The sequence below is a fragment of the Ambystoma mexicanum genome, chromosome 5p, assembly GCF_040938575.1.
Source record: "Ambystoma mexicanum isolate Mex_15411 chromosome 5p, UKY_AmexF1_1, whole genome shotgun sequence".
In the NCBI taxonomy this organism is placed as follows: domain Eukaryota; kingdom Metazoa; phylum Chordata; class Amphibia; order Caudata; family Ambystomatidae; genus Ambystoma; species Ambystoma mexicanum.
In genome coordinates this window covers 576322607-576338161 of record NC_090930.1, presented here as the reverse complement: position 1 = coordinate 576338161, position 15555 = coordinate 576322607, and positions in this window count along the sequence as shown.

Below are 15555 nucleotides of genomic sequence, written 5' to 3'. Positions count from 1 at the left end.
GATCAAATCCAAGATTTGCAGCCATTCCACACTGCTCTGCATACACCTGCAACCAATGGATCCATGAGTACCCCAAAAATCCATACACTCTGCCTCTTGAAAAACACAGGAATAGCGATAGGCATCTGCACTCCTCTCTGCAAACAGGCCTTCTGTCACACTCTCTCCTTACAAACCACACCGAGAAAACCTTATTGGCCAATCCTCCTGGCTCCGCAGTTCCATGTCTATGCTTGCCATCCTCAAAAGACTGGATGTGGCATGGGCTATCCTCTAACTACCACGCTGTCCGTGGACAAATCGACCAATTCAAGGGGGCGGGGAGAGAAATTTAACCCAGGGTAGGAGATTTTGTCTTTAGTGGTGGTTCTGAAAAGAGCCTTTTTTTAAAGTTGCTTGTAAACAAACACCTTTTTTATTTTATTTTGGCTTTTCTCTGTTTTTGTTTGCTTTTATGGCTTACATCAACCTCTTCAGAGCATTCCTTTCTTTGTAAAGCAAAATGGCATTTGCAGTGTTTGTCAAATAAATACCATCTGCAGTGAAAAAATTCACACTCTCAGAATTAGTGTTCTCAAAAGAGAACATCCCAACACTACAAAAAAACCAAGATATGCCTCTGTTCATAAGACACCTCCCTGCATCTTGCTGAGGATAGAAAACATTGGGGCATGTCCATAGTGCTCTAGTTGGTATGTGTGAAAACAGCACCTATGCACATGGAAAAAGCAGCATTGGTGACTTTAGCAAGTCCATCAGTGCACTCTGCAAATTTACTGCACCTATGTACCCCAAATGCCGTCCTCCATAGTGCACAACAAGAACATCTGTAGTATTAAAAGTGGCCATTTCTCAACAAAGTGCAAGCACTCCTTGCAAATTGCAGCCAGGCACACCACACCACAAAGTCTCCACTCCCTCAAATCCAATGGTAGCAGATATGCCACTAATCTCTGCATACCTCTGCATATTAGTAATGAAACAATCTCCCACCATACACACAAAGAGTCTCACCATCTTTCCAACCACAGCCATCTTCACTAGACACATCAATGAAAAAAGTATTACCCTCTCTTCCTATAAAGCATAACCTGAACACCTGATTTGCCAATCCCTACATTCCCATTTCCATGCCAGACATGCTGAGAAGACACAGATGTGGCACAACCTGTCTGTAGACTACCACAGTGTTGGTGGACCCCGTAACACAGGGGCAGCCCTTCTTCCCTTTCCACTTCACTCTTTGTACTACTTACTCATTGGCTACTGTTTAGCAGTCACACACCCATCGACCAATCACATCCAAGAGCTCTACATCTAACTCTCTCATCTCAGTTCAACACTTCAGATGTACTGCCAACACTCAGAGTACAGGTCTCCTGGTGGTCCCAAGCACCTGCATCAAAAAGTACTGTAAAACTCTCCAAGATGTCTACTTCCAGAATCATTCACATCTGCACCCATCAACACAACCTGCAGGTATGCATATATTGTGTACATTTCCAACTCTTTTACACATGCATAACAACAGGGTTACTGCCACTTACCCTGCATAACCTACTCAATAATCCAACTCTCATTTGTCCCTTCTCCTGAAATCAAGTGGCAGCTACCTACAATTCTGTGTGCTTAGAAAGTTTTCTTTTAATGAGCACTTTCATAACAGTTTCAAAACACATATTTCAATTTCAGCAGCACCCTCTGTTATGTTTTTGTAAATGAAAGCAACACCACATTGGAAACATTTCCACAGGATCTTTAAGTGCCAGATCCTATGTTACACTTCAATATGTTACCACAACATGCATGCTTGCCCACATAGTGTGCAAACTGGTATTTTCATCTTTCATTCTGTCATGTTTTTAAAACCACTTCTTCCACTAACAAAGCTAGCCTAAAACTCCCACAAAGCGCAAACAAAATGAAAACTGGATGTATGTTACAAAAGCATGCCATTTGCAAGGATTGAAAAATGACATAGAGCATTTAAATTCCTCCTGCTGCAACAGTGCTTGTAACAGGAAATGCACTTATTTGTGCACCTTAAACATTCCTGTAAGTAGTGCACACTTCAAACAAACATAGTGTGACATGTAACATCAAATACATGTACTAGGGTGTTTTTAATCCTACATAGATTTTTTCCCCACAGACCCAATGATTATGCAACCAAACACAGCAACTGTGCAAAATGCACAGTAATGTTGTTTGAAGCATAGTACTTGTAATGTACTAATTATGAGAGTCTAAAAAGTACATGAGTATGTGAGATTGTGTGCAATGCAACATTGTGAAGTACCTTACCCAACATATTATACTATGTTTTTTTTTTCACAGAGAAAGAAGCAAGGATTTATCCTGCATTACCATGTACAACAAAGTCAATCTGTGCCCACAATGGTACATCAATGAAAGTACCATTTTCACTTCAATGGTATTGTGTCACTGTGTTAAAAAGTATACGCTGCCTATACAGTATGTATAATGACTATACACATATTATTGTAATGCGTCTTTCCAATGGCCAAATTCCATTTCTGTATACATATTATTACAATACTTGTGCCCAGTGGCCACATTTTTGGGTACATGGCAGTATTATGCAGTGGTGGTTGTGGCCAGTCCTTAGCTGGCCCCAACCAGCATAGCATAATACAACCATGCACCCAAGAATCTGGTTACTGGCCACAACCAACAAATGACAATTTGCTCTTAATTTTCCAATTTAAACAGTATTTGCATATATCAAAGTAGACCGCCAACCCTACCTTTCACCAATGGCAATATCACCATATCATCTGGATTCCACTCCCCTACTCTAAGAAACTATGTTGCAGTCACCAAATAACCCCATACACGTTTCTCCAACTAACCACCAAACACTACCTACTGCAATACTTGTGGGCAAATTCTTTGTCGCATGGCCAGATGGTACTGCAGTAGTTGTGCCAGTGCCTAGATTCTTGGGTGCATGGCCTATTTTTAACCTATACAAACATCCTCATATCATCTACATTCTACTCCCCAACCCAAAAGAAGCCTGCCTGCAGTCACCAAATAAGATGCACACCCAAGGCCCTCTCCCTGGACTATTGCAGTGCCGGCAGATTGCCGCGCCCCAAACACTCTTCCACCGAAACAAATGAATGATATCAACCATCTTTCACTCCCCCAACCTTCCCAGTCCCTCTTCCCAACACCAATTGACTCAAAATATGTTTCCCAGCCATGTCCCCACTGAGCTATCCACAGACAGCCACGGCTGTCCGTGGATAGAACATGGTGGGCATTTTGGAAAAATATGACGCACATCACGCTTTTCAGAAGTCAATCAGCAGGCGGATTGAGTGTACACAGACATCACGCTGCGCTCTGGACCAATTGGAGTCCTGTCCGTGGAGTGAACAGCGAAGTGAGTCCACATAGCCGACCTAGATATCACACATTTTTTGCGACCTACATTTTTCCATGTTTTAAAGAAAACTACTGGATGAATTTAAACCAGATTTTACAAAAGCACACTTTTGGGACCAAGCCTCCACTCCTGCCACAAATTTGGTGAAAATCCGTCTAGCGGTTTTGGCTGTAAGAGTGAGCAAAGTTTTTTTATTTCCATTGCATCTATCGAAAAAAGAAATGTTGGGACCCCCCCCTTGACGAAACTTCACCAAACTTGCCAAAAACATTCAGAGCGGGCCATATACTTTTTTTGAAAAGTTTGGTAAGGATTCGTCCAGGGGGAACAAAGTTATAAGCCACCCAAAAAGTGTTCTTCCAATGAGTTGAGCAACTTAACCATAACTACAAGGCAGCTACTGCATGCTGTGTACTATATAGTTAAATATTTTAAAGAGGTGAATACAGGTTTTTTTCTCTCCAACAAAAAGTTTTATTTCACTCTAGAGCATGATTAATGAATACAACCTTTTATTATTTTAAACATCAATAGTCTTGTTTTTATTTCATTGTGAAATAGATTTCATTCTGTTTCTGAGTTACTAATATTCAAGAAAGAAGACAATACCGTTACTAATATTCAAGAAAGAAGACAATACATATAAAGGCATTAGGTAAGACATTTGATAAATATGATACATATATGTACAATACGCATATTTATACACACAGATTTTTATATTTTTTCTATATTATTTTTTCCAGCTGCGGTTACATCAGCAGCTCATGATATGCAGGTATGTGATGGTGCGACTAAGCTGAATAACGACTGGAGAGATTCTATCCACAGCTCTATGCCATCCCTTTTAACACTGCACCCGCTCTTACAAGCAGGCATTTTGTGGGATTTTAGATACTCAAACTGCATAAAATAAATTACAATAGAAATTGCAATATATATGTGCCGTCTATGTTGAATTTCATCTACTTTTGTGACTTAAAGGGTGGCCCTTAAAAGGGTGGTTTTGGAGGAAGGAAATAAGGTGGTGGAAAAGAAAACGCATATGGATGAAACATATAACAATGCAAATTAAAATAAAAAGGAACATATATTATTTTTTGTTTTTGTTTTATGTATGTTTTTATTTTTTTCTGAAAAAAGACTGAAGAAAGAATTGCCACTTTAAAAAAAATGAGGATGACAGTTAATTTGGTGTTGAGATATTAAGTTATCCCATTCCTTAGTTGTGGCACCTCCCACGGCTACCCATTGATGGCATAATTTCCACAGGACTCTCATAACTGAGATATTGGGAGCTGGTAAAACTGAAACAAATGCAGTTCACACTGCTGCAGAAATTGAGGCTTCATTCAGTGTCAGTGTCAGTGATGTCCCACTGGTGGATGCAGGTGCTGGAGATGGTGCTGATTTCAAAGTTTTTTGATATTAAGTGGCAACGTCTTTATATATATATATATAGCAGCATAGATGCGTGGGGCAAGACTCTTTGGCAATTGCCAACGCTAGGTATATTTTTAAGTGTTCATTTTGTTTACCCCCTTATTTAGACAATAAAACACACACAATGTACAAAATATAAAATGCAAAAAACATATTTTATTTAACCATTTGTTATATGCATGAATCCTAGTGTTTTTCCCTTCCCAGTTCCTAACTCTTTTATCCTTATCCCCCAAACATTGCTTTTCAGGGCCTACTTTTCAGTTATAAAAATCAACAATAAAAACGCACACTATAAATATGGATCAAAGACCTTTAATTGATCATTTCAATAGAGGTATACAAAAACAACATATCCTGATGTATTTAGCTGAAGTTATCCCATGTGGAAGCTGGGCGTAGAACCACCACCACCAGTCGTTGCTGCATTTAGCCATGCATGCATCCTTGGTGCTGCAGCTATAAAACTAAACTAAACTAAACTAAAAAACCATATCCACATATATATGGCCAGTAGTCTTGTAAAGATTTTTTTAAAGATATTTTGAGGGTAGTCTTTGTACACAGTTGCTGTAACACTTTAATATTTTTCTATTCATCAACAGTGCATATAAATCTAAACACTTAAAAAAGTTAAGTAAATATGCAAACAAACTTTTTTAAGGACATGTTTCTTTGGGTGGGATGTTGTTGCACAGTTTAGTTTTTATTTTACTTTCTAAACATGATACATCGTTTTCATTAGTTCAAATGTCTGTATTATTACTGTCAATTATGTATGGAATAACACAACCCTTGGAATTCCACAAAAAACAATTCCGTTGCAGGAAGGTTAAGGTGAGCAATACTTTGTAAACAAAACCTTTAAAATTCAAGGAAAAAAACTTTAGTTGCAGAGAGGTTAAGTTGAGAAGTTGTCGCAACTTGACTCCTGAAATTCAGCTAAAGTCACCTTAACTTCACGCCCCCTGTTACACAGCCTATGACCACAATGATGACATCACAGAGAAACATAGTTACATAGGTGCATTACTGTGGATAGATTTGTGAACCAGTAGAAGAAATTTAAATCGGCCCTGTTTTGCATCATCAGCCATCCTGCCGGTTGATAGTACAAGGACATAAGTGTGAAGTGAGGGAGTTCAAAGGGAGTCCTGACAGGAAAGTTAATTATCTTGTCAAGAGGACAGAAAGCACAGTGGTAGAGGCTAAATGGAATGCTGGCATAGTAGTCCACTTTAGAGAAGACAAGAGTGCTTGAGATTTGCATTGCAGTGTTGAAAGGAAGGAGGTGCCAGATTTTCATAATTATTAGGAGGTTGAGGCGAGCTGCTGATCCAGTTTTGGAGATGAAAGTAGAGAATGTGTGTGAAGGGTCAAATATGATACTGAGGTTTCTAGCTGAAGAAGAGTAGGGAAGAGTGTCAGGTGGGAAGTGGATAGGCAGAGGAGGAAATACGAGAGAGCTTTTGGCAGGGAAGAAGAGCACCTCTGTTTCGGGTAGAGTTGAACATCAGAGAGTGCAATGCCATCCAATATTTAATGCTCACTGATGATGACCTAATCCTGTGGGCAAACTCAACATATGGACTTGCCAGTTTTGCTAATGAGTCCTTACAAGCTGACTTGCATCCCAGCCAACACAATGGGATTTTAGTGAGCTGTCAATGGAAACCCCTGCATAGGACTTAACCCAGCCACTATGCCACTATGTGCATTTGGTACATGTGATTGTGCTCCTGGAGAGCATTCATTTGATCCACATGTTCTCCTATGACATTGAGAGGGAAATGTGTGTCCTGCCAGTGCACTGGTATGAGGTTTGGTCACAGAGGGTTAGATGTGTTGTGGCATACATTAGTTGCAGGGGGGTCTCAGGCACAGCTTCCATGCCCAGCATTGCTGTTATGGCTCCACGATGTGTTGTACTGTGCTTTATGGCAGGATCCATGATTCATGGGTGGATCCCAAAGATCAGGTGCACACATGCATAAAGAGTAAGTCCGCATTACACCGCATGCACATTGATGGACTGTTCCATGTGTCTATTTCAGAAGACTGATTCTGTTGCCCTTGGTTGGACAAGGATCACATGTGTGCATCCCAGGCCCCCTACAAGGTTGCCAAGGTTGCGGAAGCATGCTATGATATGTAACTAGGCCCTTCTGCAGTTTAAGGCAACATGGTCAAAGAATAAGCACATGTGGTGGTGCAGCCATATCATTGTGTCATTCAGAAACTGTGAGAGGATTCTGGAGAAACATGGATGGTTAATTAATGCCTTGTGTCAGGGCTACAGTTTGGTGGATTGTGCCTGTGGCACAGAACTGGAGCAGTGTTAGAAGCTTCGGTAACGGTTGGAGATGTAAACTGTCTTGGAAAATGAGTATGCCGTTTGTTGCAACGCCTTGGAAGTCATTTTCAACCTGGGTGCAAATCTCCCATAGAAGAGCTGATACATTTTGAATTTGAAGCAAACAGGTGCCCCCAGGTATGTTTCCAAGGGTATAAATATAGGTATATTTGCCTGCATGGCTTTGTGTTGCATGTCACAATGTGAAAAGAGTAAACATCACCGTCTATTTAAGCATGGCAGGCAGCATTTACAAATGATTCCCATGCAAACCCTCTGGCTTTTTACTGATGTAAAAGGTAGGTGGATTCCATGAAATCCATTAGTTTTATTCCAGCCTGAAAATGTCATGCTGGCATAAAATAAACAAGTGGTTTTTGGAGGCATAGGCTAAAACAAAGGCAGAAATGTGACTCCTGTTCTGCCTCTCTACCTTCAAAACCACAAAATGCCCCAGAGCATGTCTAGATGTGTTAGGACATGCTTAACACGTTTAGGCCTATGTTTAGCACCTTTATCTAAGTTGTGTAGACTTGGAAAATGTGTCCTCTTTTGTTTACCCCTGACTTTCAAGGAGTAAGGCATATTAATTTATTGGTCATTCTATAATATTGGCCAGAACATACAAGTGAGTCGTAAATCATTTACGCCTTGATTGTATGCGTCACTTTCATTGGTCATTCTATAGTATTGGCCAGAACATACAAGAGAGTCGTAAATCATTTACGCCTTCATTGTATGCGTCACTTTCACACCTTTTGGCAAAAAGGCACCCTAAAATGGATCATTTATCTAAAATATTAATTGGATGTAGTGGACAACCAACATTAGCACGTATGTGTTGTTGGGTCACTGCATGCCATTTTCCTCAATCTCAAAGTGGAGTTGTATAGTAAAGAGCAACACCAGAGGAAATGACATCTACTTTTCACTTGTACTCTCTGTTTTGTCAACGATGTAAACGTTGCCTGATAATTATGCATTACAGATGGCATCTCCAAATGTATTACTGCGGGATCCTCTTTCATTAAGCAATGGCTAAATGGAAACGGATTCCATAGGAATCCATGTATGTGCCTGCATGAATACCTCATGCAGGTGTTAATTATTTTACACTCCGAAGGCTTTTGCTGACTTTTGGAGTCAGACAGCCTCATTGTAAATAGGGCCGAGTGGGACATTCAAATGTAGAAATGAGACATAATGCCTCAATTCCCACATTGCCCCATTTGCCTGCAGTGACAAAGCAGAGGCAGGGCATGGAACAGAGATAACATCACCCGCATGCTTTACGCCTGTATTCTCGTGAAGGTGTAAAACAAATTGTTTCCTATTAAATGCACCCCAGTTTTGCAGCTGCTAAAGACCAGGTGGATTCCACTGGAATCCATTAATAAATGCTTCCTGAAAAACATAATTTGCAGTTGGTATTTATTTACAAGACCGAGGGGAAAACAAACAAATAAAAGTGGGTTTGTCATGCTTTTTTTTAATAATAATAATATAATTCAAAAATATGTATGTTTTACTCTTTCCTTTTCCCTCTGCCTTGGGACTGTTTAAAATTGCATTCAGGCGATTCAACAGCACTAAGTGCAAATGTTGGTGCTGCCTGGGTGACAATTTGCATTAGATGTAATATAGACTCCAGAGAAGGACCAGGCATGGAATTAACATTCCTACTGTTCATTCTCCCTCCAATGTACAACAGGTACCATCATATTTATGGACCACTAATCCTCATGATTTAAGGTTGCTTAAAGAAGTGACCCCCATGAGGATAAAAATAAAGCCAGGGGCTGTGTTGCCCAGAGTAAAACAATACCCTTTGTCTAGAGAAGCAGAAGAAGGAATACGAGAAACAATACATGCACTTATCCAACAAGGGATTATTGTCCTCTCCAACTCCCCATGCAATACTGCAATCTATCCTATCAAAAAAGCGAAGGCGGGAATGTGGAGGATGGTGCAGGACCTACATCCTCTTAATAATATTGTTCAAAAAGAATTCCCTCTTGTTCCAAACCCGGCATCCATCTTGTGCAGTATCCCAAAGAAGGCAACCCATTTTACTGTAGTGGATTTGAAAAATGCCCTTATCTCCATTCCCCTTGACCCAGACTCACAATACCTGACATCATTCACACTAGGGGGGAGAAGGTACAAACATTGTAGATTGCCCCAGGGGTACTGTGAAAGCCTTAGCATTTTTTATAGAATATTGCATGAAGCCCTTGGCAACATTGCTGTTCAAAGCACAATCATCCAGTATGTTGATGATCTGCTAATATGTAGTGAGGGAGAAGACATGTGCAGGAAGAATTCTATTCAACTACTCACCCTCTTGGCCCACAAGGGGTACAAGGTAAACAAAAACAAACTCCAATATTGTCTTGCAGAAGTACTGTATCTGGGGTAATTGATCTCAAAAGATGGAAAAAGAATAATTCCCGATAGGGCTGTGACAGTAAGAGCAACAGCAAGACCCCACACGTGAAAGATATGCAAAAATTCCTTGGCATAGGTAATTTGTGTCGAGCATGGATATTAGACTATGCTGCTTACATCACACCATTGCTACAAGGGCTAAAAGAAGCACAGAAAGAGAACAAACCAATAACGTGGATACCTGAAATGCACACTGCCTTCACCACACTAAAGGACCTGATTTGCACAGCACCCGTCCTTGCTACCCCCGATTACGACAGGGAATTTTACCTATTTTCCCAATCTGGTGGAACATTAATGACTGCAGTACTGACACAAAAAACATCATTAGTACACAAGCCACAAGCATACTACAGTGGCACTCTTGATTTCATGATGAAAGGGCAGTTCACTTGCGTAAAGGCTCTTGCCACAGCTGCCTCGCCATTGAAAAAAGCTCCACCGTTTTGATGGGATGTTCTGTCACCCTTTTTGTGGAACACTCACTGTTCGCAATACTAGAACAATCCAAATCGATCCTAACAACACAAAGAGCAACAGCATATGAAATCATAATATCAAGCCCAAACATTCATGTCGTACGTTGTAAAACGGTAAATCCAGCCACTTTTCTCATAGAACCATGTACTGTAGAAGACATGCAGAATCAAGATTGTGCCACATATGAAGGGGAAGGAGACGACATTACTAAAGCAAGTAAAAATGCATTCAGTGAAGAAGTGTATTTTGTGGACGGATCAGCTACAATTTGTCCAGAAACAGGTGCAAAATATGTGGGAGCAGCAGTGGTGAGATTGGAAGAGAAAGAATATGAAATACTGATATAAAAACGTTTGTCCATGCACTATTCAGTCAAAACTGCAGAATTGGTTGCACTAATACAAGCACTCCATGCAGCTAAAGGTTGTGCAGTGACAATGTATTCAAACACAGCATATGTAACCACTACAGTACATTCTGGGTTGTCCAGGTGGAGGAGACGGGGGTTCAGGAGAGCAGATGGGTCCCCAGTACAACATGCTGAACTTTTAAATGAACTGATAAAGGCACTTGCAGAACCATCAACAGTGGCGTTGGAAAAATGGCAAGCACATACAAACAACAGTGACAAAATATCACTAGGAAACATGGCAGCAGAAACCACAGCAAAAAAGGCAGCATACTTTTCAACAGCGCTGCCTGGGGAATGTGTGCAAAAAAGCAAAGTGGATGAACAAAGGGAGGATGGGTATAATGCTTTGCCAATAGCACATGTTATAGAATTACAAAAGAGAGCTCCATCCACAGAACAGGACTTATGGCTAAAAAGGGGTTTACACAACCACTCATGGACTTCCTCTGAGACAGAATGCAACGGAAAAAATAATGATGCCTGTAGAGTTATTGCAAATAGCATTCCAACAATTGCATTTCTCTGCCCACACAACAAAACAACACATAGCAGCGGACAAAAAAAAGAATTACAGTGGGACAGTGGGATTGCAAGGTTACGAGCGCTCTGGTAATAGATACAAAAAAGACCATAAAAATTCAAAGAAGTGGTCTGCTGCACCCCTATACAGTTGCAGAAAAATCCCAACCTGCAAACACAAACAGTGACAAAAAAGGGGGGTTTGTATGGGGTGTGCACTGACCAAAGGAATATATCAATAGAATATGTAAGTAAATATGGTAACAGTGGATACAAGACTAAGCAAATGTACACAGAGGTTCCAGAATAAAACAGAGTAAGCAAGTTGTGTTTTTGTTGGGCTGGTTATTTAAGGCAAACACAAGAAAGTCATAAGTTTGGCCCTATTGGAAGACATCTATCTGACGTTAGGAAAGCGTATGACAGCGTAGCACCACAGAGAGTAGTACCGGAGGAACACGAAGTAGCAGTGCCCTAATGAGTAAAATTACTATATTATATATTAGTACTATATATAGTTTCTATTTTTGTGATTATGAGGAGAGAGAAAAGAAAATGAATACTGAAAACATATAGTGTATGAATAAATAGTACTTCTACCCTTTCTCTCTCTCTCTCTCTCTCTCTCTCTCTCACTCTCTCTCTATCTCTCTCTCTCTCGCAAGTACAAGTATCTTTATGATCATAGTGTAATAACTAAATATGTACTTAACCCACTTTTATTCCACTCTGTAGGATCAACAATGGCTGAGACAAGCCCTCTCAACACAGACAGAGGAGAGTTAGATAGCAGTAGGGACAATGATAGGGCCACTAGGGCTTACTCTTATAATTGAGGGCTGTATTTTGTAGCAATAGTATTTTCCATTATATCACTGTGTTTGTGTTTCTACTTTAGTTTGTCTTTTATCATTGGTAATGTCAAAGAGGGGGCAGGGGGGAACATTAATACAAGAAGGTACTAAGCTAATATGGGATGGAGTAAATTTGATATGGGACCATAATATTTCTGCAAATCTCACCATGTTACATAAGACCCATGCAATTGCCCCTTTCCAGCATGATTACCTAAAATGAATCCAAGTGTCAATGTCATGTATGTCTACGATAATGATCAACCAACTTCAGAAACATTTGCAACACCACACATTAATTTCCAGACAACCTCTGATCCTACCTCAAATGTTGAATTTGTGCACGCCATGCCCCAAGCTACCACACTACCTACTTCTCCTAATGCGCAGTATGGGAAATATAATAATGATTATGTGGAACAGTTCAACACAGGTATTTTCCCTATTTATTTGCAGAATGCTATATATGGCTATTATGCCCTAAGAGGGAAAGGGAGGAGGCAAGGGGAATACAACAACATAAGAATGACCTTTATCATCGCTTGGGATTAGATGCAATTGAAGACCCCCGCCACCCAGAACAGTCTAACAAATGGTACTCAGAGATGAGCACCAATGGCAAACAAGCCACTAATGAAAGCTGTTGTGTGTGTGTGCTGATCATCCATGCATCAGGAACACCTGAAGTTTTAGTGCCGCAAGAAACCCCCATAGTGGAACACAAGTGTCTCCTTCATCTTGCATTGTGTAGAATTGGATGTAACTTCCATGCACACACAGTAAAACTACAATTACAACCTCCTGAAGAAAAATGTATGCAAAAAGAAGCAATGAGTTTTTTAGGAGGTTTTGTTTTATTGGGGTAAATTTGGGATTTGGCGGTATTTTCTTACCGTGATATTTTGGTGGTAAACTGGCGATAAACTGGCCTTACATTTAGAGATAGTTCAGTATTACCCTATTTTGGTGATAACATATTGTTAGCTTGTGTTGGTGGTAATTTTAGAGGTATCTTACTTTGCTGTATTTTCAGAATTACCTTATTGTTGTGGTATAGTGGTGAGCATGGTTTTTTATACTACAACCCCATCATAAAGCAAACCTTTCCTCTCTATTAGAATGTCTTTTGGTCACCTGTAGAGAACCCCCAGACCTATCACACTTCAGAGAACCCAATGAGTTTATTCAGAATGCCACCTATGGTTTGTGGCTGGTATTACTGGCGTATGTACATCCAGTAATCTATGTGTCTCATCTGACACTGCCTTCTTTTCAGCATGCAAAGAAGGAATCACTCACAACACCTACACCTTCCAACCTTGCAGGTATTTATTCACTTTTCCGTGCTTGCTATTTTAGCTACAGTGGTAAATTAGCGAATGCTTTACCACTCGGGTATAAACATCAAACCCTTTTCATTCCCCTGTATAGAAATAATTCGCAGATGTATGAATGACACCAACATCCCAGCCTTTTTCACACTCTGTAGTATATAACAATTATAAACAGAAATACCTCTTACTGCGTGATGTCACAGCATCGCCTACAAAATAGAAAAGAGAACAGAAAACAGAAGACACATTGCAAAAACGAATTTGGTGTTCGGCACTTTTAAACATGGAGAAAGATAAACATGCAGTATTATATATTTTTTTTAACTGCCTGCACTGCCAACAAATTATGTCATCTCCCATTCATTCTTTTTCCTCACTTGGCACTAAGTCACCCAGGCCAGTGAAGTCTGAAAATCTCATTGTCAGGATTTTATCGGTACAACCTCGCCGCTTTGCAGACAAACTCCTTTGCAGGTGTGGGGAGCACCCAGCTGTTTAAGTTCATAGCTAGCGCTCACATCCCACATGGAGTCCAGCAGCATTTATTATGTAGCACCGTCTGTCTCTCTTTCCCATCACGATTGGAACTCTTGCCCCTGGTTATTCCTTAAGAAAACTCCTCCTGCCTATCACCTATAGGTTAGCCCTCTATTGATGTGGCCCATCCACCCTCAATCTCTACCAATCAGAATAAAAGAATGTGTCACGTACCAGTCCTCATTTTTCAAGACAATGAAGATTTCAGCTCTGCAAAGCAACTGTTTCTGTTTTCCTTCCTTCCAGTGGCATATTTATGCTCTCCACGAAAAAAAGAAAACGCTCACATGGACTGAGTGTGCATCTCTTCATGGAAAATAAGGTGAATTTCAAACCGTGTATGTAAAAACATAGAAGGCATTTCATTGTGCACAAAAACTGCATTAATAATTAATTATGTATTTCTAATGCAGTTTACACACATGCAAATATCCAATTTGTAAAAAATGTGCACCTCTTCATTTTAAAATGACAGCACTCTATGCTAAAACATTTTATTAAATCTTCTGAAAAATTGCCTGCTGGCTTATACTGAAAACTATTTTGCACCTATTGTGCACCTATTTTGAAATGGCTGCATTTAGATACGGCATACTGCATACTATCAATAAAATCGCCAAATATATCCTTACATACCCTCCTTTTTCCGACAATTCTGGCAAATAAACCCATAATTGGAGGAAACTCTCTTTTTCTATTGTTCTTAGATGAATCACGGTTGAAATAATAGCATCTTAATAAAATAAAATGAATATTTAAATATTTCATAACAAACCATTGCTTAATCATAACAAAAGTGAAGCAGATCCCAAATGGGGCCCATCAGTCCTCACACATGTGCATGTGCATCTATAACGGAACATTGAACACGTATATTTCCAACCAAAGTGTCCACGTATGTTTGTCTTTTCAATCATAGTCTTTATATATATGTGTGAAATAAACATCTCTTATTAGTGTATATGTATGACAACAAAACAATAAAATAAAATAAATAGATAAAACAAATGACTAACATAACTAACTAAAAGAATTAAATAAAATAACAAACTTGTTGGTCTGCATTATTCCCATTTTCAATCACATTGGACAATACTATGGTCCACCAGCAATGCTTCAAAATTAAGCTCAACTGACTACTGTTTCATTGGTGGCATTCACCATCTTCATGACTGCACCTCTGAGATGTCCTGATCACCAAACTTCCATTACATCATCCCTTTAGTGGAAGTCTTCCAGCCTGGCACTCTTGAACGTCTTTCCACAGACATCATCTCTTTTAGTATCCCAGTCTATTTGTCTTCACCTCCATATTTCGGTCCGGAGGCTTTCCTGGGGCTTCATCCCGTGGACTCCAGGAATCCATCATCTCTTGCGTCCTTTGGTCCTGCAAACTCCAACCCCATGGCCAAGATGATAGTTACATTTATCTAAACTAAATAGAAAAGGAAACATTCAGTACATAGCACAATACCAATTTTAAGAAAGAAACACGATGGGGGTAGATCTCTGTCTCCGGCTGGGGCCTCCCTCTGGAACAGCCTCCCTGCCACTCCAAAACCTGAGGAGAACCATCTCTGGTCCTGGAAGCACCTCAAGACCTTCCTCTTTTCTTCTGCCTTTGCTCCCCCTCTCTCCTGATGATCTGTTCTCTCTTGGCACCGTGCACCTGGCCACCATCTGTCCTCTGGGCCCAGGTACCTGCTCACCCTGCCACCCTCTCACACTGCCTCCGGACCACCCCTTGCACTGGGGTCTGT